We start from the raw sequence: 24,194 nt of genomic DNA, 5'->3' as shown, positions 1-24,194 counted from the left end.
CTGACAATTTGATCCATTAGTTATGTTCAAACAAGTCTTAACTTTCACATTATCAAGGCCCATTAAACACTTAAAAGAGAGGGGGCAGTATGCACCTTTAAGGAGTTACGCCTAAATTACACCAGATAAGTGTCCGGTCCGTCCCTGATCCTTCATGGCACCAGATCTGATAGGTTTCTATTCTGTTCAATGTGTTAACTTCCACTGGACCCGCTCCGTTGCGTTCCAGCTGCGTCTCTGATCCGGCAGGTCGGAGTCCTACGGATCAGATACACAAGACTTCTATTTTTGCTGGATGCCGGAGCACAACACATCAATCTCAACAGAGCAGATGGAGCGGGACAGGAAGTCAGGTTTCATCAAAACAAAATGAAAACATCCGGTTAATTTTCAGAATAAAACACTCTGTGTTATCACCAGATCATATTTCACTTAACTACAACAACAACCCGTCATGATGAGTGGAGCCAGGCCTGGAGTCAACAGGTCAGAGGTTTTCAGAGGACCAGAAAGACAACATGGATGAAGAGAGGAGGAGGAGAATCCTTGATTCAGTGTTTACCGCGGGAAAACCTCGGTCACATGACTCCAGCTGTCCGGCGGTCCTGCTACGTGCTGCATTCTGAAAACGCAACAGATGGGTGTTGACGTAAGTGTTAGAGAGTACGTAGCTGGACCGCAGCGGATCGTAGACGGATTCAGTGGCAGTCTGATGTGAGGCTGCTGTGTAAAATGTTGATAAAAACAGGTTTAATGATTTGCATTATGATGCAATAAAGATACAGAGAAAGACGGCTCCTGACATGAGTGCACGGCACATTATTTGTATGTGAGTTGATGTCTGTCAACACAGCAGATATCAGATGATACTCATGTAAGTTAATTTATTGGTGCATCCCTAAAACAAAAAGCTGCAATCAACTTCTTACTGAGGAGGAGGAACAAACATCCCTTAAAGAAAGCACTAATATCACCTCCAGATAATCTGATGATCCTTCTTGTTTGTCCTCCACAAAGTAAATCGATTGTTGTTTGGTGTTAAAACAGCTTTGACTAAGTTGATAAAATCCCAAACAATGAATTTCCTGTTTACTCTGAACACTTCCTCTTTGCTGATTAGACACTAATAACAGCTGGGCCACAGAGACAAAATAAAACCAGATGAGTGGAACAAGCAGACTCTTCACACTGCATGGAGATACTTTCCCTTTCTGAGGACATTTCACAACTTTCAACTTTTCAGAAAACTTTCAGCGGCTCTGTCTTTGTCTTGACATTTTGTAGCAGTCCCTTCAGCTGGCGCCTACAGCTGAACCCACGACCTGTATGCACAAACATACATACAGTCATTAAAGAGCTCAGCTGTCCTTTCACACAGAGACTGGATGAAGCACATGAAGAAGGAGAGGAGAAGAGAAGAGAAGGAGGGGGAGGGGCGGCTTTCTGTGGGAACGATGGGAAATGTTTGAGAGAAAGAAATGATCTGAAAGAATATGTAACGGTACAGAGAGATGGTTCCTCTGAGGCCATCAGTTTCCTGTTAACGTGCTGTCGACATGTCAGCAGTCCACCTACATTACACATGACAGAGAGATGAGGATTTATGTGCGAGCTGCTCGAACTCTGGGGAATCTCTGGAGAAAGTAACGAAACACAGACCTTCTCCCAACGCCAGAGGAAAGCTCAGCATTTTGGTCACACACAGTTCATTTCAACATCTCCTCCTTTAGAGATTTATCACACAGGGCTGGGCCGCTGAGACTCAGAATATAAACAAGTGCTCTGAGGTCACAATCACAATCATCGCCTGATGATGCTGAGTGGATCTTTTATTCATGACACTTCTCTCCAAACATTTAACTTCGGCTAAATCCATGCTGAAGGGGGAATTCCTGAGGTTTTAACTTATTGGGGTCAAAGGGTGCATTTATACTCTCTGTCAGAAACACATTTGGGTTCGTATGAAGCCTTCTGCCTGTGCTCTGAGTTCATTCTGTCTGTTTTTCTGCAAGTTTTCTGGAAGCTTGCGGATATGGATCGAACACTGTAATACCACTGAATATCTTGGAGGCAGTGTTGAGCAGTGTAGCCTACAGTTTGAGCAAGAGTAGCAAAACACATGAAGAACAACACTTTGGGGAAAATGGTGGAACTTCTTGTGGAAAGGAGAAATGGAGGTCTGTGGGAAACCAATGTGTTCGAGCGCCGTCGTAAAGGTCATGTGGAAGTTGTGGGTCGTGACGGTTACAACATTTAAAGCATACGTTTCTATTTTCATGTTAATGAACAGAAGTGAGCCCTAAATGTTGTGACACTGCTCCATTAATCGCTGATAACATTGTTCTTTTGACACCAGGTGTCATAAAAATTGTTACCCAAGATAAAGCATTCAGATGTAAGCTCATCTTCAACCTTCGACCACCAAAATCTTATCAGTTCATCTTCCCGGCAAACGAGAAGGGTGTGCCATATTTCAAGAAACTTCCTGCAGGCGTTTCTCCTCTGATAATACAATCACAGGGAGGAGTCAAAATAATGGCCAGACAGATGTTTTTCACAGGGTATGGTATTACAGTGAAGTTGTGACTATGACTATAAGTTAAACTCATCTAGAACCCAAATATATAAAAACAAACAACAACACAGACACTCAACAAACAACATATTCATCTCAAACGAGTCATTTCAACAAGAGAAGAAAAGAAAGAAAAAGTTCCATCCAGAGGTTTCTAAGTCCGGTCCAGGTTTTCGGTCCCACCATCAACGAACGGTTATTCTGAACAGTTTGATGACTGCAACGCCAAACATTATCAGTTCATTCCAGTTTGTTTGTAGCATGAATCCAAACTGCTAATCCATGTTGAAAATGTTAAAGAAAGAGAAAAAGAAGCAAACGTTTAATCCTCACTCCAAAGTCACAGCCCAAAAAGTCCATTCTGGGTTTTCAAGCTAGCCGTCAACCAGTTTTCGGCCCAGCAGCCGCTTTTAATTCCAAGGATATCCGAAAACATCAACGAAACTGATTCATAAACAAAGACTCAAACAGTACAAAACAACAACATGCAAGTCTGACATACATTCACACTGCAATAAGCCGCCATCTTTCCCCGTAGCGTTTTGAGCTCCAGTTAATTAAATAAGTGGCGTTTTCAGGTTGAGCTGTATTAGTGATGTGGGAAATGTGTCAATAGCGTCTGATTCTGGTGCTGACCACTACAAAGTTGACTTTAAACCTCTTAGGTAAAAACTTTATCTCTTTATCTTATTTATTCATTTGACATGTATGTGAAATTATGTCATGAATTTTGGTTGGCCAAAGAGTACATTTCGTCACTTGACCTCCATGTTTTAATCCATTCATTCTTACTCGGGTCATTTCTGCCTCATCTGCAGTTATTCCCTGAAGGTATTTCTGATACCATCAACAAGAATGTGAGCGAAGAGAGTGACGAACCAAAAAAATGATGCCTCTGGCCATGACTGCTGTTCGCACTGAAGCGTGAAAATGTGATTTAAATTCTTCTGCACGGTGACATCGTCCTCTCTGAGCCTGCCTCAGCGCTACAGGTGCACATACTGAATTCCACGGAGCACATATGGAGACGCACAGTTGCTGCGACTCTTGCAGAAACTCCCCGACATGCACAAACGCTTCGACCACTTGTCATAGTTGGACTGGGTTGGGCTGCTGTGGTATGTTAGCCAGGGAGCTTTGATTATTTGTGTAAGCTAAGGAGGTATGCGACTCGCAGCTGTGTTGAGGATAAAAATACATTAATTAGGAAACAACTGGGGAAGCCTGCTGGTTTAATGTGCTGACGTGGAGAGCACAGCGGTACCAGTATGAGTTCAGCATCAGGTTCTCTTAGAGAGCTGCTCTCCAGGAACTTAGAAATCAATCAGCTTGTATCTATATATAGTGAGGAGGCAACAATACAGTGAGCCCAACAGCTGATCTGTGCGTGGATGAAACAGCAGTACAAGACAGTTCATATTTAAGATCCTGCACCTCAATCAATGCAATGACAGGAAGGATGCACTTCCTCTCTCTCCATCTGATCTCCTGCAGAGAGTGTATCAGGCACTGCAGACAAGAGGGGCAGAGAGCCACAATAGATTGACTAAATCACTGTTCATGGATGGTGATCCAGGATTTCACAGCCCTGCTCAGTCAACTGCAGCGAGATTATCAAACAGGTGAACATTAACCTGCTAACCCGGAAAGAACAGCAGCATGGATTTTTACAGGATGAAGCTGCAGAGAAAGATTTACTACAGGGGAGAGGAGGAGGACGCATAGACGCTCTGTCCTCAAATATCTTCAACATGTATATGTGTCATCTTTGTGTCCGTGGTCTCAATGCCTATAGGACTAGTCCAGGTTGTTACCCAACACAGGCTTGAATACACCTGCATACTTCTACCTTCAATAGCAGGTAATTTGCATGAAGAGGGAAGGAATGCATGACTATCACTAACCATCAGACGCCATCAGTCGAAGCCTAGTTTTCGCTAGGGACTGAGCGGAACGTTACATCCGACTACGTGCTGAGAGTCACGTCAAACTCAAACTGAAGTCCTTCAAATGATTTAGACTTAAGTCCTGTTTGTGCTGCACCTTGGTGAATCCTTTATGCCAGAGATGGAGCAAGTGTAAGTTTAGAAAGTCAGACTGAGTGACAGCCACAAACCTTGAAAGAGAAACATGATGGAAGTACATTTTGATCACAGGACGATGAATGAATGAGACAAAAGAGAGTCATCTGTGATCGGATGAAAGTTTAACAACGGCATGTGACAGACTGATATGCGGTCTGTCCTTCGCCCTGCAGAAGCTTTATGCAAATCATATACCAGTACGCTGAAGAGTGTGAGAAGTTAAAGAGAGCGAGAAGTCAGCTGCAGCTAGATAGGGCGTAAGAGAAAAGGCCAACTGTGTGAGAGTTGGTGCACTCCACTTCAGCTGTCTTAATCTCACACACTGAATTTGTTTGCATTCCTTCAGACCCTTCATGCAGCTCTCTCTCTCCGTCCTCTCTGCTGGTACCTCTCTGAGCCTCCACAGATCGACTCCACCTTCTCAAACCCTTCCTCCATGTCACTCCTCTCTCCTGCCAGGTCCAAGGCCACACCTGCTCGTACTGTTCTAACGTTATCAAGGCTCTGTGGAAAGATTTGGTTAAAGGTTAACAAAAGGTACTGAGTGAGGGAGGAAGCTTTTATAGCGACAACCAAGGATGTTTGCTTTAATGTCGCCATCGCCAAGGTTATAAAACACTCTGTGTCTTTCCATGAAGTTAACAGCTCACTCAGGGAGTCCTAACTGTCCTGCAGACAGACGTGTTCCGAGTATTTTGCAGTAAATATGCTCTATTCTTTCTACAGTGTGTCTGTTTTATAGGAAGAAGAGAAGTTTGATTGATTTCAATACTCAAGCAGGACAAAAATAATAAATAATAACTGAAGAGCTGCTCGTGAAAACATTAAAAATAGCTGTGGTTAGCTGGCTCCATGAGTTCATCTCTGGCATAGTGACACACTGGAAACACCAGCTGAAAATGACTCACATTGAAGGCTATGCTGCTAACTGATCAATAACTATAGTCTGTCTAGCCAAAAGCTCATGTTAGCTACATGCTAACGACAGCTAATGATGTGGAATTGTGGTCTTGAAAAAGGTAAGGGTTTGTTAAGATGTGCAAAAAAATTACAACTTTTAATGCCGTTATGTTTTAATGCTTGGGGGCATTTGTTCCATTAGCAACTAGAGATGGGCAATGATTTTCAAAAATTCGAATATTCGATCACTTTGTAAAAATCGAAGAGTTACTTTGAATATTTTCTCATTTCAAAAGTACAATTTCTCATTGTTTTTACAGGTGCCTGGTTGTAATACGGTATTCCCGTCAGACGGTGGCTATAGAGTGTCTTAAAGCTGTCAAACAGAAGAGGAAGAATGCTAACTGCATTAAATAGCAAAAGAAGAAGAAAACATTAGCGACAGTCACAGCAATTTCCGTTTCTGAATCTTACACTACTACACACGTATTTCCAGATACTGAGCATGGCTGTAAATGTAAACACACGCCACGTCACAGAAACACCAACAAAAAGATCGAGACAGGCGCTGACAGTGCCTGCTACTAGCAGCACCTCGTCCTGCTGCTGGTTAATGTGACTGTGATACAAACAGGCTGTTAATGGGGGGGGGGGGGGCATATTATTAATCATTATTAATTACCAACGATTATCATAATAGTATTTTGGCTTGAAACGCACATCCCTATTAGTAACTTAGCTAATAATCAAGCTAACTCATTGTTAACAGGTTAGCTAGCTAGAGAGCTTTTATAGCTCTTCAGATACTTGTGTTTTTATTTGAAAAGATCAACAATCATGAGAAGTGGAAATGATCTCTTTCTCCTCCTCCTCCAAAAAACACAAAAAGTTTCTTGACTTTTGAGTCCCAAATTTTTGAGTCTGCTTCCACAGATCAGCCCTTTAGAGCTCCGTTTAAAGGGTTTGATAAATGTTGATATAAATCAACATATCTGCACCAATAGACAGAAGTTATGTTGGTGTCACCTGATCTCAAACAAAGTTGATTTTGTCTGACATTTTAAGGTTTAAAAAACGGACATTTAAGACGCAGTATGTTCCGGGGAATCGATGGCTTGGGAATAATAAAGTAGTTATTTAATTGGGTGACTACTGGGTCGGACACTGCAGCTCTGTAATGAACACACTCAGGACCAACCACTTGTCTCCTTAAGGGCAAGGGTGTTGGCAAAACCCATTTTAAGATGGAGAAAATGACTCCCAGCGCTAACAGCAGATGTCCATTGAACCCTGTAAGTAGCCCTAATTTATTTGCCCCAAGGCTTTAAAGTAAACGTTTGCCTTGTATGGACAAAAGGAAGGTATAAAACTCCTAATCTTCTAATATCAAAGCATCTATGGTGCATTCAGTGTCAGTCGAGTCAAAGTCTAATAGTGCTTCAGCAGAAGCTTTCCAGATAAGGCTGTAATTAGTCGCACACAGGGCAGAGTAAATTGTGTTTGAAAAGAGTTTAAGTCAACCCATCAAGGTCATTTTATGGTTTTTATCACAGCACATCTGCTCCTTTCCCATGTCTGTCCCAGTCACCAGTTAGCATACCTCATTCTCTCCACTTTCACCTCTTATCGCTCGTTTGATCTGAACATTAAACACCACAGAGAAATGTAGAGGAAGCTAAAAATAGTAAAGTTGATTTCAGTGTAGAAGGACTGAGCGGTATTTAAATGTTGACATGTGCTCCACAGCCTCTCCTCACCCATCACACACACACCCTGACTCACAATATCCACCTTTGTTTCAACAAAACACTGAGATTTGCCTTCGCCGTCATAACACAGCAAACAGAGTGGGCGGGTGTGTCTGTGCCCTGAGCGTGTGGTTATGAAGCAGGTACTCGGGAGAGGAGCTGACATAATAACAGTCATACCACAGGGCAGGATACATGGGGCACAGGCCAGTTTGTCATAATTATACAGATGGATGGATGAACATGAGTCTACAAAACATTCAACAGGTGAACACATGCTCTGTCTATCTCACACTCTTCAGTAAAGGTGCACAGACTGATGTCACAGGTCTATTTCAGGACACAGTTTACCTTACACTGAAGTGAGGAGACTGTTTATTCCTCAGGACACCTTCACTGTGTGTGGGAGGCAGAGCTGAAATACAGTGACTCACATCAAAAGGTATTCAAATAAACATCATCGTTTATTATTGTACATGGAGGTTAAGAAGTCGAGGTCTAATAGCTTTCATTAAAATAAACAGTGGTGCTCTCCAGGCTTACATACGGGGACTGTCCAGTCAAAGAGACGGCTATAATAATTATATTCATTAACAACATTTATTTATTTATGGATTTATTGTTTTAATCAGATTTTTTTTACTTCAAATTTACTTTCTCCTCTTACTTATTTTATTATTTTTACTGAATTATTTTATTTTTATTTTTACTTTGACATATTTTATCGATAGTTATGTTTTTTATTATTTAACCATTTCTATTGTTTTCTGTCTCTTGCACTCTGGGCTGCATGCTTGTATGTTTCAAAGTTGCTTAATAAATAAAGTTGAGTTCAGTTGTTGATTTAAAGCTGAAAAGACAATAAACTGAAAATCCTGGAGGAAATCTGGACATTTTTTAAGATTAAATCATCACGGTGGAAAACCTTTCAACTACCAAAACCACACCTTGATACAAACAGAACTACAGATACAGGGAACAGTAGACCAGCAACTCCTGTGTTCTGCAAAGTAAAACTTATCTTCTTGTCTATGGATTTTGGTGGCATTGAAGAAAGTGATGCAACATTTGTTTCTTGTTTTGGAAAAAAAAAGGGATATTTTGAAGCAACTTATTTCCAAGCTGTTCACACTTAAACATAAATTCTGACCAACCAACTTGTCTAAGGGTGAGAAGACATTCAGAAATGTATCAAACACGGCCAAACACAACATCACAGAGTCTGCAGTCTCAGAGTCTGGCTACCACTAGCAGATCTAGCACCACCAGCCTTCAGTCCTCCTTGCAGGTTAATGCCTCATGCCTGCACTGGTTCCTCGTCGCTATGATGGAGTGTTTATATGTCAGTTTAAGCAAACACAGCCTACATACAACTTTATCTCCATTTACTAGATCAAACATACTGACAAACCACGCCACACTACGCTACAGGATGCCATCTGTCATCTAATCTGTGTTTGTTTACATCCAGGTAGTAGAGCTTTATATCGTCAAAGCAGCAGCCGTTCACCAGAGCTGCAGCTCCAGATTGAAACAGGTGGCTGCGCTACATCAGTAGGGATCTCTTCTGCAGTGTTCTCGGACACTTAAATCAACAATCTGAGCCTGTCAGTGGCTAAAAGAAGCACATTTAGTGGAGGCACTGATGATTATGTTGCAGCCTAAATAGACTGATCTGCAGGAGCCGGCTAAAGTGATCTAATGGAGTTATTTCAGAACTCTCTGTCACCTGTTTGGACCTTAAAACATCCACTTTAAATATCTAGAAGGATTTAAAAAGATTCATCCAACCACTTTGACCGAACATCCAAAAGCAAACACAGATTAAGGTGCACACGTACTACACACAAACACTCACATGGTTCCTCTCCTGGCTGAAGGATGAGCACTAGTAGATGAAAAGGGATTAACAGATATTATATGACCTAGTTAATCTGAGGGAAGGTGGGGAGGTAGATGTGTGAGAGTGTAGACTAGAGCAGGATTAGGAAGTGATGTAGTGACACTGTGATACATAAACATGAATCAACAGCTGTCCTCATCTGACACCAGCTTCAGCCTGTCAGACAGGAATGAGGGATGAATGCAGACAAAGAGGAGCAGCCCTTTTAGCATTCCTTGAACTCTTTACAATGAGACTTGTCACTCAAAAAGTACAAGTGAAATCTTTTTTTAAACTTTTTGTTTGTTTGAATAAAAGAGTATTTTATGTATGTGTCCTGTGTCTCTGGTTTTAAGGCTCTAGATGAAGAGGAAACCAGATAAATGCCTGAATCCTCTAGGGCTCCATCAAGTCAGAGATATAAATTGGATGAGATCTTAAACAGTGTTAGCATAATAAGACAAATGCGGTAGTGTTGAGTAATACGTCTGTCAGAAGCATTAAATGAAGTCATCTGAGGACTTTCCCGCTCACACTGCATGTACAAAAATGGCAGAGAGGAGCTGGCGTGGACTTTGACTCACTTCCAGGCTGGTCTCCAGTCTCACAGCAGTCAGAGATGCAGGACTCAGTCAGTCACAGCGTTTATTCCCAGCAGGGCGGGGCTGGCTCTACAGCAGGGCCAGCTTTGGGATGTGGGAAAGAATTGCATGGAAAATCCAAAACTGCTGCCCACAGGATCGGGCTGAAACTAACCAGGCACACACACACACACACAGACTGTACACACACACACTCAGCAGCACTGTGTGAGTCATCAACACACAGGTAACACAAAGTCTGAATCACTGCCAGACACACGTCATTACTATTTCCATTTGACTGGACCGTCTTCTCACTTCACAGAGGGCTTCTGCTTCATTATTATGCTGCTACTGTTAAACACCCAGACTCATATTTATCTCAATGTGCAATACTTATCTAAAGGCAATATCCTGTTTTACATAACTGCTTTCACCCCTGAACTTCAGCCAACACTTTAAAGCTCCAGTGAGGAACTTTCTGTTAAGTGTTGAATTTGGCACCCCCTGTGGACAAAGTGGTATCTCTGATTTCAGTCATACTGTCTGACAAGATATCTCACCCTACTTTATTTTAACACTCAGATGTATGACTGATTAATTATCTTTGCCACAGGAAATGTAAACAGAGGCAGATCACTTTAGCTCACACCATCAGGGGTCACAGACGTTTAAAATATTATGTTGAACTAGTGGATCTTTATGAGGATTATCTATAACGCTTTTGTGGGTCATAAAGAGGCATTAATTCTAATTTCAGTCTGTTTCATAACTAGCTAAAAACTCCTCACTGGAGCTTTAAATCAGACGTCAACAGACTTCAAATCACAGAAATATCGTTCAGTGCTTGTAACACCTTCTCTCTTCAGAAGGTGTGGAAACACTACACACAACACGTACGCACGGAATAGGGAGAGAGAGAGATATCTGTATTTATATATCGCCAAATCACAAAAAACATTCTCCTCAGACTCTTTCCAAACAGAGCAGGTCTAGACTGTACTCTATGTTCTATTATTAACAAAGACCCAACATCAAGACAGGATCAGATCCAGTCCCATCTTACAGACAGGACTCAGTCTGATCTCATCTTAATCCACCATGAGCAGAGCACTTTGCAGCATTTAGCAAGTTACAGTGGCAAGGACAAACTTCCTTTAACAGGCAGAAACCTCCAGCAGGACCAGACTCATGTTAGACACACATCTGCTGAGACCGTGTTGGAGAGAGGGATAGAGGGAGGGAGAGGTAAGAGATGTCATAGTGTGATGTCTAACAAGATAAGTCAAATGAAGATAGCTCCTTCTGTTGTTTACAGAGGGTACTGATATTCATTTTTCATCTCACTGATTCAAATCGTCCCACATGTGCACCAATTTTCTGTCTCACAAGCTACCATCACGTCCCTGTTTACATATAAGCATGTTTTCTTCAGAGGAGGTTCATCTTTTTTTATTTGGTATCAACACTGTCCCTTTAAATATCAGGTAACAGTGAAAGAAAAACGTTGAAATGTTTATCATTCTGTAACTACACCTAAATATGACAGATCGGATCATTCAAACATAACAGAAAACTGTTTCCAACCACCTTTAAACATTGACCTCTCACTAAAGTTCAGAGCAGACACTATTCTTGAGATGTTTGGAGGAAATGTGTAACCTCCGTGACTCACTGTTGAATTTTAGACAGCTGATATGAGCTTAGAAAACGATGGCAACACAGAGGAACTAAAGGTGAATGAGAAAAGATTACATGAACGTCTTAATGAGCTGACAGCTACAAACACACTCTAATGTACTCTGTGTGTGTCCTGCTGTCTGTCTGGATCAATGCTCATTCCTGTGCAGTGTCTCTAAAACATTCCCATCTAGCTTTGTTTATTTGATGGGGGGGGGGGGGGGGGGGGGGGGTTAATTCTATACATTAATCACTGTTCAATTGTGATAGCGTGCTAAACGCAGCCTGGCCTTTTTTCTTTTTTATAAAAACTGAACTGTACAACTGATTGTTTGTGTCCTGTTGTTTTTTTGTTTTGTTTTTTGTTTGTTTGTTTATTTATTTATTTATTTATTTATTTTTTGTTGGTCTATTTGACTAACTGATCATTACCTTATCGTTTGTAACTATTCTGTGGCTATTTCTTTCTGTATGTCAATTGTCATGTGCTTTTGTGTTTTGTCATGAGTGTTGTTCAATAAAAAGACCATTGAAAGAAAGAAAGAAACATTCCCATCTAATGTCTGACTCAACTTCCCACAAACCCCTCTTTCTCTATGAGTCACCATCCGAACATCTACCATCTACCCCCCCCCACACACACACACACACACACACACAGGACACCACCTAGATTATCCTTTAAATCTCTCATTCCTGAGTTTTCTCTCACAGGAGGTGATTTTTATCTCATTAAGGAGCATTTATACGCCTGTTTGTGAGAAGTGTCGTGACCACCGCTGGGGAAGAATTTAGTGTAATATAAACAAAAAGGCAGAGAGATGGTTATTGTGGTGTCAGATTCAAGTGTCACCTGAAAGAAATGTGGCAATAAAGCTCTTCTGACGACAAAGACGGAGATTAAAAACAATCCCCTGATATTTTACTTCTTAATTTTTTAAGAAGAGTGTGATGGTTGTGAAATTTGAATCATCAGACCTCAGAGCGTCTTGGATCCACTCATGAGTTCAGCACAAGGGCATTTATTGCTAAATATTTTATCATTTTTTTTAATTATTTTGGTGACATTTCGAAAAATAAGTCTAAGAAATGTCAAATTATTTTGGATTTGCTGATTTTGGTCGTTTCAATAAAAATATGAAGTTTGGAAGAGCTGGTTTCACGTGACGAGCAAATGAAAGACCTCATTTAAGTCTCATAACATTGTGATGGACTTCTTGTGGATTAAATGTATATCAATTAACTGTAGAAAATAGTTTGCAGATAAATCAATTACAAAGTAAGACTTAGCTGTAGCTTTGTTAGCCTTAAAAATACAAACAGGTAGAGGCTCCCTGAGGGAATTTCACAGGGTGTGGGACCCGTTCTTTAAATCCCTGAGAAGGTGATTACTTATTCTGCCCATTTTTGAAAGTGATGTTAAGGGCGGCAGACTGACCAATAACTACATTTTTTAATTTAATTTAATTTAATTTTGTATGAATTTACTTATTTATTTATTTATTCACTACTTTAATTTGCTCTTTATTTATACATGTGTACATTTGTATACACTTCTCTAATTTCAATATAATCTGTATTATTATTATTATTCTTAATTTTTTTTTTTTTTTTTATTATTATTGTTTTTGTTGTTATTATGTGTATTACTCTGTCTGTGTCCTGTCTTGGTTTTGCGTTGTTCACATTTAACAAACAGATCTGTGAAAATAAATAAATAAAACAGGTTTTGGGTCTCAGCGGTTAAACTGCACGTGTGCAGAAGCTTCAGACTTCAACCTGCAGCCGTGTGCAGCCTCCAACACACTCTCTCTTCCCAGTTTCCTCCTCTATCCTGTCCTCTCTCTGAGCTAAGACACAAAAACACAATCATATCTTTCCTGAGAAGCTTCATAAATTAGTTCAGAGGCTGAGATTACACCTTGAACTGGGACCTGCTGTTGCATCAGGACCTTATCAGCGCTGAGTCTCCTTTGATATCTGTGCTTAACGTTATCAGAGCAGCGAGTCTGAAGACCTGACTGGATCTACAGGCTTGAGTTCATACTGTAATCAAAGATGAATAAGGCGTGTCTGGTTTAATGTGAGTGACACTGAACATGTGTGTAACCCATGACTGAATCACATCTGGAGCTGTGTAAGTTAGCAGGTCGTCTGTCTGGATCACTTTCCTTCCTTCAGCTCTCCACCTCTTCCTGCTAGAGGGAACATAAGAAACTGCAGATAAAAAAAGAGGATGCTTCTTTTGTTTATAACATGTGTCGTGAGCTTGTTCACATCTCTATTCCAGTTTGTGTACCAACAATGACAGAGTGACAGAATCATTTCTGTCATCTGTGTGCTGAAAAACTTCCTCCAGCAGGACGAATGTTTCTTTTGCGACCCTGACATTCATCAAATCCTGAAGTTTGATACGACAGGTTCACATTGAAAGGCCGTAACAGTGGAAGTAAATCCTCCTGCTGAGCGTGTCCTAGAACACAGTTCAAGTACACGAGTCTGTTTGAGTGTGTATGCATGCGTGAGAGTGTTTCCTGTTGCAGAGGTGATGGAGGAGGTCTGGATGACAGCCAGGCAGTCAGGTGTATCCTCTGCAGTCCACCCAGGATCTACACCACATGCAGCAGACAGGAAATCCCCCGTCCATGACAGCTCAAGCATCCGCCAAGAACAGAACGCAGCCGTTCTCAAAGACAGATTACAGGGCGGTTCTCTCAGGATCTCGCAGCACATATGCTGTCACTGTTGAGTTTTATTACCACTGCTTTTACGCTTTTACAGGTGCTCCCTCCTTCAGCTGCTGAATCTGAGAGGTTAGGAATCTGCCATGAAGGAATCATAACAACTTGGGCAAAACCAGACCTGCAAATGATCTGATAAAAACGTCAAACAGCACAATCATAGTGCTTAATCCTTCTTGCATTACTGAAATATGTAAAATATATTCTTAAAAATGTCCCGAGCCATGTGTTTTCTCTTACATCAGCACACAGAGTCAGAGGGAAATGCCTGCCCGTGCAGAAGCAGACTGAGATTTGGGGTAAAATCTCCTTCCAACCACTCTCACCACAACTCTGTCACAGCCACGGACCAGAAATATCTCTGCTAACCCAGCCCAGGAGATGAAAATAGGGTTTGAAGCAATGCAATGAGGGAAAAATCTACCGTACAGCATCTGCGCCTCATCAGTCTGTTGGAAAATGTGTCTAAATTAATCTCACATGGGAGTGTAAACAACACGAGGGACCTGCTGCTTTGGGAAAATGTATTGACAACAGCATGTCAACGCGTGTGTGGTGACAGGTCGGGTAATGCTGACTCTGAAAGCAGCAAGAATACCTGACAGGTTCTCAAGAGAGACACCAGAATGGATTCAGATAACTAAGATATATAAAAACCAACACGTAAATATAGTGAATACAATAATCGTTCCAATGCACATCAATCCTGTCTGAGCTCCCCCGCAGCGCTGCTTTGTTTGCAGCTAATCATCTCCACCTGTCATCTAAAGGAGCTTAAACTTACAGCACAGTGACGGTCAGCTGAGTGGCAGCTGCACAGACGCTGGGAGGTCCTACCCTCCAGGTAACCTTCCAGCAACAGGTCAGCTGTTCTAAGCAGCTTGACCCCAGAGAAACGTGTCATCCATGGTTGTTTACATATCTCTCTCTGTGTGAGCATCTTCCTAATGCACAGGAGTGAACTGTCTCTGAACGGAAGCAGGAAGAGGAACTCGATCCAATGAGAACAGAGCTCATCAATTACCTTAACATTAACTTTACTATAATAAAATGTTGCAAAGGAAAACCTGAATCCATATCAAATGGAATCAATCCGCAGAAACTAGTCCAGCACACTTCACCCCTGTCTGTCGACACTGTGACAAAAAACGTTGTTAGCATGGAGGACTTTTTATTTATTACTATTAACTCATCTTGCGAGCACACAACTTCAGACTTTGGTTCATGGCTGACCAATCATGAGCATTGAAAAGAAGGACAACAGAGCAGAAACAGCGAGGGGCAGAGAGAAAGAAACATCAACCAAATTGAAGACAACCAGACGTAAACTCAAGTCTTTACAAGACTTAATCACATAAACAGCGTACCTGTTCACCAGACTGTGAATGGAAATGTTCATTTTTATGTTAATCTCAGCGCTCTCAGTTGAAACAAGTTCAACTTTTGAAACACCGCCGCGCTCATCAATGTCAATTCTTGATTACTGTTAGAGCCATATGTGTGTGTTGCAATATTATGTGTGGACTGTTTGTTTGTTTGATGCACTTGTGTGCACACTAGGTGGCGGGTGTGTCAAGCCCTGTGTAAAAAGCATATAGGGAAGAAGACCCAATCAGTGGTAGGTGAGCTGCCTACCAGTAGCATACAGTTTTTGACCGTCTCGTCTCGGCGGCGGCGCCGTGTTGGCCATCTTCGTTATGTTTGTCATCGTATCGTCTACAATAGCTTTATGCCTTTATTCTACAAGTTTGTAGTAGATGCAAGTGTGGATTGATCGGCTGAGCGTTTATTGTATGTTGGTTTAAATAAACCCTTGTTGATGTCAATGCACGATCAGACTTCATTCATTCATCCTGACGAGGAGGATGCGTCAACTGAGTCCCGGTAAAGCAGCTCCTCAGTGGCTTATAGGTGTTAGTTTCGTTTGGCGAAAGCAAGCCACTACAATTACTGACGAATCAGAATCAAGAAGGGGCGGGGCTTCCAGTTTCAACTTTATCAACAACAATAGCAGAGGTCCGTACGGAGGAGAAAAGTGATCACACTCGCTTTTTTCGAGGTACAGTTTCGAGTTTATAGCTGCTGCTAACGCTATGTCACGATTTATATCAACAGTTTTATAGTTTCTTGATGAAACAGCCTGGTTCAAAAAACAGCTTTTGTCTAAGTAGCTAATATCTCTCTCAGCTAACACTGTGGGGGGGTAAATCTTTTTATAATGCAGAGGTTCAGAAGATATTAAGATTACCAGTTTTGCCCATTTAAGGACATGACTGACTTGACTGACAGGCGGGAACACTGTAGCCAAAAGCCCACCTCTTTACCCCACACTAGCAACAGCAGCTAGGTTGCATTCAAGAAGCATCCTCTGATCTAAAAATATGAGTCCAATGAGGAAGTGTTAAAAACTGCAGTTCATCGAGGATCCGCTTGAGGCTGGATCCGGAAGTACCGGAAACCACATACACTCCAATTCAAAGAAGCCGATCTTTACAGCAGAAATAAACATGTTTACAGCCTGGTACAAACAACCAGTGTAGTCTGGATAGCTCATTTCTCGATCGGCACATACTGTACAGCCTGTACAGCACAGCTGACTTGATTGACAGGCAGGAACACTGTAGCTGTTGGTTAGGAGGCTCAAAGCCCGCCTCTTTTTGTCACAATCGTGACAGCAGCAACATGGTTGCCGCCGACGATTGGCCTCAAAATAGTACTTCAGAAACAGATGGGTGACGTCCATTGTCTGTACAGTCTATGCTTTAAATCAATATTTTGTGACAACTTGTTCATTTTTTAAGTTAGTAGCTAGCTAATAAGCAGGGTAATGTATATTAAGCGATTATCTCTGTCATGAACACAGTAGGCTGTGGTCCCCCCAGTCTAAAGGTCTAGATCCGCCCCTGCTGGTGTCTATCACAGTCAAACTGTATTTGGCTGGCTGGGTGTTTCAAGTTGTAGGCTAAACCCAAACATCTGTACATGACTATGGCTATCAGTTTTACTTACAGTTAGCTAACAACTTCACTGATAACTGAAATGTAGAGGAGCGACTAATCAAACTTCATTCAAATAATAAGCTCACAACTGTATATATTCTGTAAGCCAAAGACATACATGTCAACATTACTTCACAGTATGCTAACTTAAGTTTGTTTTGGCTCAGAGGAACTTTTACAGCTGACTGAACGTTAGAGCCGTTTGTTCGAAACTATCCCGTATCGGTTAGTCGAGTAGAGTCGAAACACTTTCAAACATAAACAACCTTTAGATCTCAAACACACACAGAAGTGACAACATTAACTCCCTCTGAGTTGTCCCAGGTCTGAATGTATGAAGTGCAGGGTGAATGATCCTCCAGTAGGGCGGCGAGGAGTCAAACTGACACATTTCTACATGACATTTTGTTTCTCCATATGGCAGGATCTCTCTCTCTGCCCACTCTCTCAGGCACGCTGCTGTGACACAGATTACTGTGCACAAACTTTCCATTTAACACCCTGTGTGTTCGAGTGGCGTTAAACGAAAGTTAGTCTGACGTTAATGAAACTTAACACCAAATCTGTGTGTCGATATGAAGACAGAACATACCTTAAATCAGGTCAAAGCGAGGTAGTCTCTCCTCTTCGAGTTTTTACAGTCCAAACAGACCACAGGAGGTTTTCACTCCGCTCCACACTCAGACAACTCCGGGACTGGTATCTGCCAGGTTTCTCCTCCAGACCCTCCCACCACTCCCAGTCCACACCAGTGGGCTCTGACACAACTGTGGCTTCTCCCAGACTGCAGCCTCAGCAGAGGACTTCACCTCCTCTGGTGGTTCAGCAGTGTAATACTCATATTTCCAGAACCTGTCATACTAATATCTCAAGGGCGAATAGTGGTGAGACGATCACGGACGAGTCGGGTAAAAGAACTGACTCATTTCAGTGAACACTCCGGTCTGCAGGGGCGTGTCCACACAGTTTTTTTTAAGGTATGACTCCTGCAGGGGTGGCATTAAGTAGATGCAATCCAAGTGGCAACATCCAGACTTAAAATATGAAGCACTCAAAACTGCAGTTCATCGAGAGTCCACAAGAGGCTTGCTGCAGAAACACCAGAAACCACATACACACCCATTCATAAAAAGGAGCTCTTTACAGCAGAAATAAACATGTTTACAGCCTGGTTCAAAATTAATGTCTAAGTAGCTAATTTCCCTCTCTGCACAAACTGTATGGAAGCTGAATTTTTTAATAACTCAGTATTTTCAAAGATTTTAAACTTAAGAGTTATGCCCAAATAAGGGCATTGACAGGCAGACACCCTGTAGCCTTTGGCTAGGAGGCTCAAAGCCTGCTACTACGTCTATTTATTATACAGTCTATGGTGCATGCATTATTTCTTGTATTTAGCATATCTGTTTGTATTAATCAAATCTGCTTTAACTAACATTAAGACAATGTGTAAGACAACGTACAGGGGACATGTACATATTCTAAGATACTTTGACAACTAAAAAAAATCGTTAATCAAAATTAAAAGTAGACACCTAAATAAAAATGCATGCAAACTCCTGCACACTAAGTATCTATATTAGCCATGTAACCTATAACAGTCAGAATATAATTGTTGTAATACCTGGTAGCACCACAAGGTGGCGCCACCTTTCTGTGTCAGTCTATTACATACAGAGAAGTTGGTATTATAGTCAGACCGAGACGCACCCTCTGTCTGCTCCTCCCGTAACAAGTTGGTGTAGGTTATGCCACTGTTCGTATTATCCTGTATGATTGTTCAACATAGCGCCGTTGAGACCTGGCATTGTATGGTCAATGTTTGGTAGAATAAATAAATGCATCTGTGGGAGACCTCCATTCATTCTCTGTCGAGTCTCTGAGCTAAGTGGCTATCCGGAGCGGCTAGCTCTCTCCACCTACACATACAACTAGCGTTACAAACCTAGCACATTTATTTTTAAATTCTGACTATTCTCTTCTGCACCTGTCACAAAAACATTGGTGAAATATTGTTCTACATTGTACCGACAAAAGAAAATGTGCTACATTTAGATGCAAAAAATAAATAAAAACTAGTAGCTTGTTGCAGCAAAGCCCAAAAGTCCAGCCCACAAAAAGGCAAATAGCCAATCACAGAAGAGGATTTTGGAGTGACAACTGGGAGGGCCAATCAGATTTTAAAGGCTCTCATGCCACTCCTGGCCACCCCTCTAGATGTGCCCTTGCGCATCTGTCTATCAATATTTAAATAGGTAAGTTAATACATAACATCAAGGTGATAATATGTAGAGAAAAAGATGACAACATACTCTGTACTGACAATATAACATTTTTTGTTTATCATTATATCACACAAATTGAAGGGCGTATATTTGTCTGCACAGAGTTGTCTGATTATTTTGTCATATTAATTTCTTACCTTGGTAGTTATTCTTGTCATTACCCACTTTGCAATAATTGATATGGCTGATAATGTTAAATGTATTAGCGATGAAGGAACTTGCATATTTATTTCGTACTATGAGAAAGTATCAACCAACAATACACAGATGACACACTTTTAAGTTTTAATATCAAACATAACATTAATCTGTTATACTGGTTAAGAGATAAATGTGAACACATACTATGAAGGTCAAAATATGTTTAGATTTGACTGAACTGTAAATTTCAGCAGCAATACTAAACACAGAGTAGTTCAGAAGCAGAGCCAAATGATCTGACTCCCTAAAATGATCCGAACTTCCCATGAATAGTGAGGAAATGTTAGATAATATGAAAAAAGACAGTCAATGTGCGGTTTCGCTTGGACTTAGTTCCCTTAACCCCCACCGTGGGCGTGGTGTGGCAATTTCCCCCTCGCCTCTGTGTCACTGAAGAGCAGCTCAGCCCTGTAACACCAGGAAGTTCCCCAAGAACCCATCCCACCGCTCCTTCATGACTGATACGGTTTGTTTTAGCTCTGCCATGCACTGTGTCGTCATTGTTTTCTATGCAAACACTGCAAGACGGAAAATAACCGGACTACCAAACACCTGTCCTCTTCAGATCTCACATACAATAATAAGTCCTGTGTAAATAACTCTGCTGTGGTTAGATAAACCGAAGCGTGCCAGGTTTTCTCAGACAAATTCCACTTCGTGCTTCGCTGATCTGGAATAATATACAGACACCTTTCATGAGTGGAGAGGAAACCTGACCTGGCACCGACACATCAGAGCCAAACCCAAAATACAGACCTTCATTTATGATATTAATGCGTAAAATGACGCACAGCAGCCAAATCAGAAAGATTAAATAGAAGAGCCTTAAACCTTCTGTCACCTCGTGTGCACAAACTACAAGGCGCGTATAATGTGCGTAAAAGCGATAAAAGTAACACGACATTTGAATGGAGTTTGGCGCAGCTGCTGCGTAATCGTCTCTTTTTTTCTACGCGGGGTGCTGTGTAATTCGTCTGTAAATTAGCCCACAGTGACATGGTGTAATGCCAGAGTTGCATCAAACACAGAGATGTCTGTTATGTAGAGTTCTCATACCCTCTACCGTCCCTGAATGCGCCACTGCAGCTTCAGACTCTGCAGACTCTGCAGACTGACTGTGCACAGCTCCTCCCAACAACACAGCAAGCCAGCTCTTTATACATAACGTGAGGGCATACATTTAAAATCAAATCTACTAAGCGTATCATTCATAGAGATTCAAAGGGACAAGCCATATTTGGTTGAATATAATACAGATAGTTGTACAAAAGTACTCCAGTAAAAGGCCTCATTAAACTTTGCTGAAGAGGAAGTTTTTGTTTTTTTAAAAACAGACTTCTTAAATGTATATTTTCTAATCTTGAATGAAACAAAAAGCAAAGTTGTGCAATGCAACTCTACAGAAGCCCAAAGTGGACATCCAAACATCCATTTTTATTCTCTATTTTCCCAAGATATTATCATAATTTCATCAGATGATCCTAATTCACATCCACAGAATTTAAAAGCACATAATAGTCTTGATTTACCTAACAAGTAAGGATAATGGTAGTATGAACATGAAATATCACAGTATTTATTGATTTATTTAAAGGGACAGTGCATATTAATGAACGCTTCAGTGTGGCATCCGTTTAAATATGCCAGAGTTAGCCATAAGGCTAATTTTCATCCATAGTCCCCGGCAGGTCAAAACAGAGTTCATAAAGATAAATTACAGATGGAAACAATATATGATAACATGACAATGAAAACAACAATACATCACAAGAGCATATAAGTTGTACAAAAGTGCAAATAACTATTAAAGTGCCGTTCAGCGTAATAGAGACAGAAAACAGAGACAGCGAGAGAGACAGAGAGAGAGAGAGAGAGAGAGAGAGAGGGGGAGAGGTTTCTTTTTAGATCACCAGAAAATGATCCCGTTGTCAGAAGAAAACCAGCTTTGTTGGGATAAATGAGACACATTAACTAAAAATTTAGAAAAGCAGCCTTCTTTTCTCAAGATAACAGGATAAACAAGTCAAGATCTTGAGAAAACATCTAGAAAGTACTAGGAAACAGAGTAAAACAGATTTATGGATGCCTGTCAGCTTATCTCAGCTATACAAATCTGTTACTGTAATGTCCATTTAGGTACGAATTGGTCTTAATGTTTGAAAGGCTGCATGCATCAATACAGGGAAATAACTCCATCATATAGATTAAAGCTGAAGTAACAATCCTGTTTTTTAAATGTGACTACAGAAAATTAATAAGTTTATGCTGAAATTTAGTAATTGTTGTTCTAAGTCGTCATTGTTCACATAAAGGAGCCGACACATATAGCAAAAATGTTTCTAATCGATGCCTCACTGTCCAAAATACTCAGGGTCATTGATTCTCTTTACCTCATTAATACTTTAAATATATGTTTTTAATACAGTGAGCGCTTAAATCCAAACTGTGTTTATGTTCTTGATAATAGTATGTAAAAATATGTGAAACAGGAAGTTAAAGGATGGAGCTGATGACCTGAGATGACCTCTGCTTAATGCAGACGTCACAGAGCGGATCAACGCGTGTCGTGATGGTTTAAAGGTGACCTCAGCTGGACGTCAATGTCAGAGTGTGACTGTAATATGGCTGAACTGCCAGAGGGGGGAGTGATCGATTCAGCCTGGAACACACACACACACACACACACGCACACGCACACGCACACACACACACACAGAAAGACAGGTTGTATCCTGTTGACAAAGCAATGTTAGACAGACTGTACTGGACAGAGGGGCCGGCCGTGACGATGACCCCTCACCCTCCCTACTCCAAACCCAGGAAACACTGCCAAATTAAGACACACACTAACACACACGCACATACACACACACACACACACACACACACAACACAATATTTTCTTCAAATCACAAGAAACTTCGATACGCTCTCCTACAAACAACGTAAAGGTCTACACTGTCAGCATGTCTGATTTAATGGCTTCATGTGTTCCAGTCAGTGAAGTATCCATGAGTAGATTTGCATGAGTGATGTGTGTTTAGGATGTAACAGGTAAGACAGGCGGGTGAACACTGGAAAGGAGAATGTTGTTTTAAACTGGCCACACAAGCTGTACGTTATTAAATTAGACACGTCCAAAGCTATCTCATAGTTTACACACTCATCAACATGACATACAGAGGTTACAGGGTTTTATTCACAGCCATGAAAACAACAGATGACCCTGATGACACCTTTCACACACATCAGGCTGATTCGACCTTGGAGGAATGTAGGAAGAGGAAAAAAAGAAGCCGTGTACAGGAATGTCTCTGTCGTTTCCTCCCGTCCGAGCTACAGTACATTCCTGCCCTCCCCAATCATCACGACCAGAGGCTGCGTTTACCACCGCACATTCCTCTTAATGTACATCCTAATCCTGTGTCAGCCTACGCTTCACTGTACCTAATGGTGCCTCATACCATGGGAGTATTCTAAAAGCCTGCTGCCTTCATTCCATAGATACTCTATCTGATGGAAGAAGACATTAGCTGTCTTTATTACTCTCCTCTTACATGAGATAAGAAAATCAAACATCGTAGACATGTGGAAATGTTTAAATTGAACTACTACATGGAAACATCACTGAGGTTTAACTTTAAAAGCTGGAGGCTAAGACAGGAAGTGATGAATGAAAAGATGCTCAGGTTGAATTTAAAGCACTTTAAGTCCCTATCTCAAGCTCCAAAAACACTCCATCCAACATTTCTATACTCCGAGTAATTATATAACTTCATTTGACCCTCCTTTAAGGGGCAAGACAAAGAGTAATGAAGCCAAAAGTCACAATTATCTGATTAGAAATAAAAATGATTTACAAACAAAATCTATATTTACGAGATGGGATGTAGAGGTGGGATAGAAAATCATGATTTTAAGATTAAAGAAGTCAAAATTATGAGATAAAATTATATTCCTAAAGATAAAAGTTGAAATAATAATAAGAAACTCAAATTTATGAGATTAATAAAGTCAAAATTGGAGATAGTGACTTAAATCTGAGTGATGAGATAAAAGTTGAAATATAAAGATTCAAAGTTATTATGAGATCAAATGTCTTTATCTGCTGATCAAAAAGTCACTTAAAATATAGAATAAATCAGATACAATTTGTAAACATTCAATGATAATAAAAATAAACTACACAAATTATCTAAAAAGTTAGAATTAGAGAATTAAACATCATAAGATTGAGATTAAAGAATAAAACTACAGAACTGAAGTTTAGATTTGTGTTGTTTTGGCGCCCCCTGTGGACAAAATACAGCTTTTGATTTATTCCTGGAAAATAATATTTAATCCTGCAGTCTTTAAGACAGAAATGTAAAATTTGTTGTGAATATTTGATGGAAGTAATGTAAAATAATAATAATTATAATGATAACTTTAGTCATTTATATTTTTATTCACAATTTTAATCCTCTCAGAGCCGCATTAACTGATATTAAAATAAACTAAATAATAAAAATCCAATAA

The 24,194-nt window shown here is 40.7% G+C and overlaps 1 protein-coding gene across 1 annotated transcript in view; it reads right to left on the bottom strand.

The window, feature by feature from the left end:
• LOC117825211 (unconventional myosin-Ic-like) overlaps positions 1–18,100 on the bottom strand; it is a 74,011-nt gene extending 55,911 nt beyond the window's left edge. The window contains exon 1 of the mRNA XM_034700919.1: positions 17,783–18,100. The gene's annotated coding sequence lies outside the window, so the exon portion shown is untranslated. The remainder of the gene's footprint in view (positions 1–17,782) is intronic.
• Between the last annotated feature and the right edge of the window lie 6,094 nt (positions 18,101–24,194).

Source organism: Notolabrus celidotus, chromosome 14 (genome assembly GCF_009762535.1).
Source record: "Notolabrus celidotus isolate fNotCel1 chromosome 14, fNotCel1.pri, whole genome shotgun sequence".
Lineage (NCBI taxonomy): Eukaryota > Metazoa > Chordata > Actinopteri > Labriformes > Labridae > Notolabrus > Notolabrus celidotus.
Note: the sequence above shows the minus strand (reverse complement) of the source record. Positions and strands in the feature narration are given on the sequence as shown.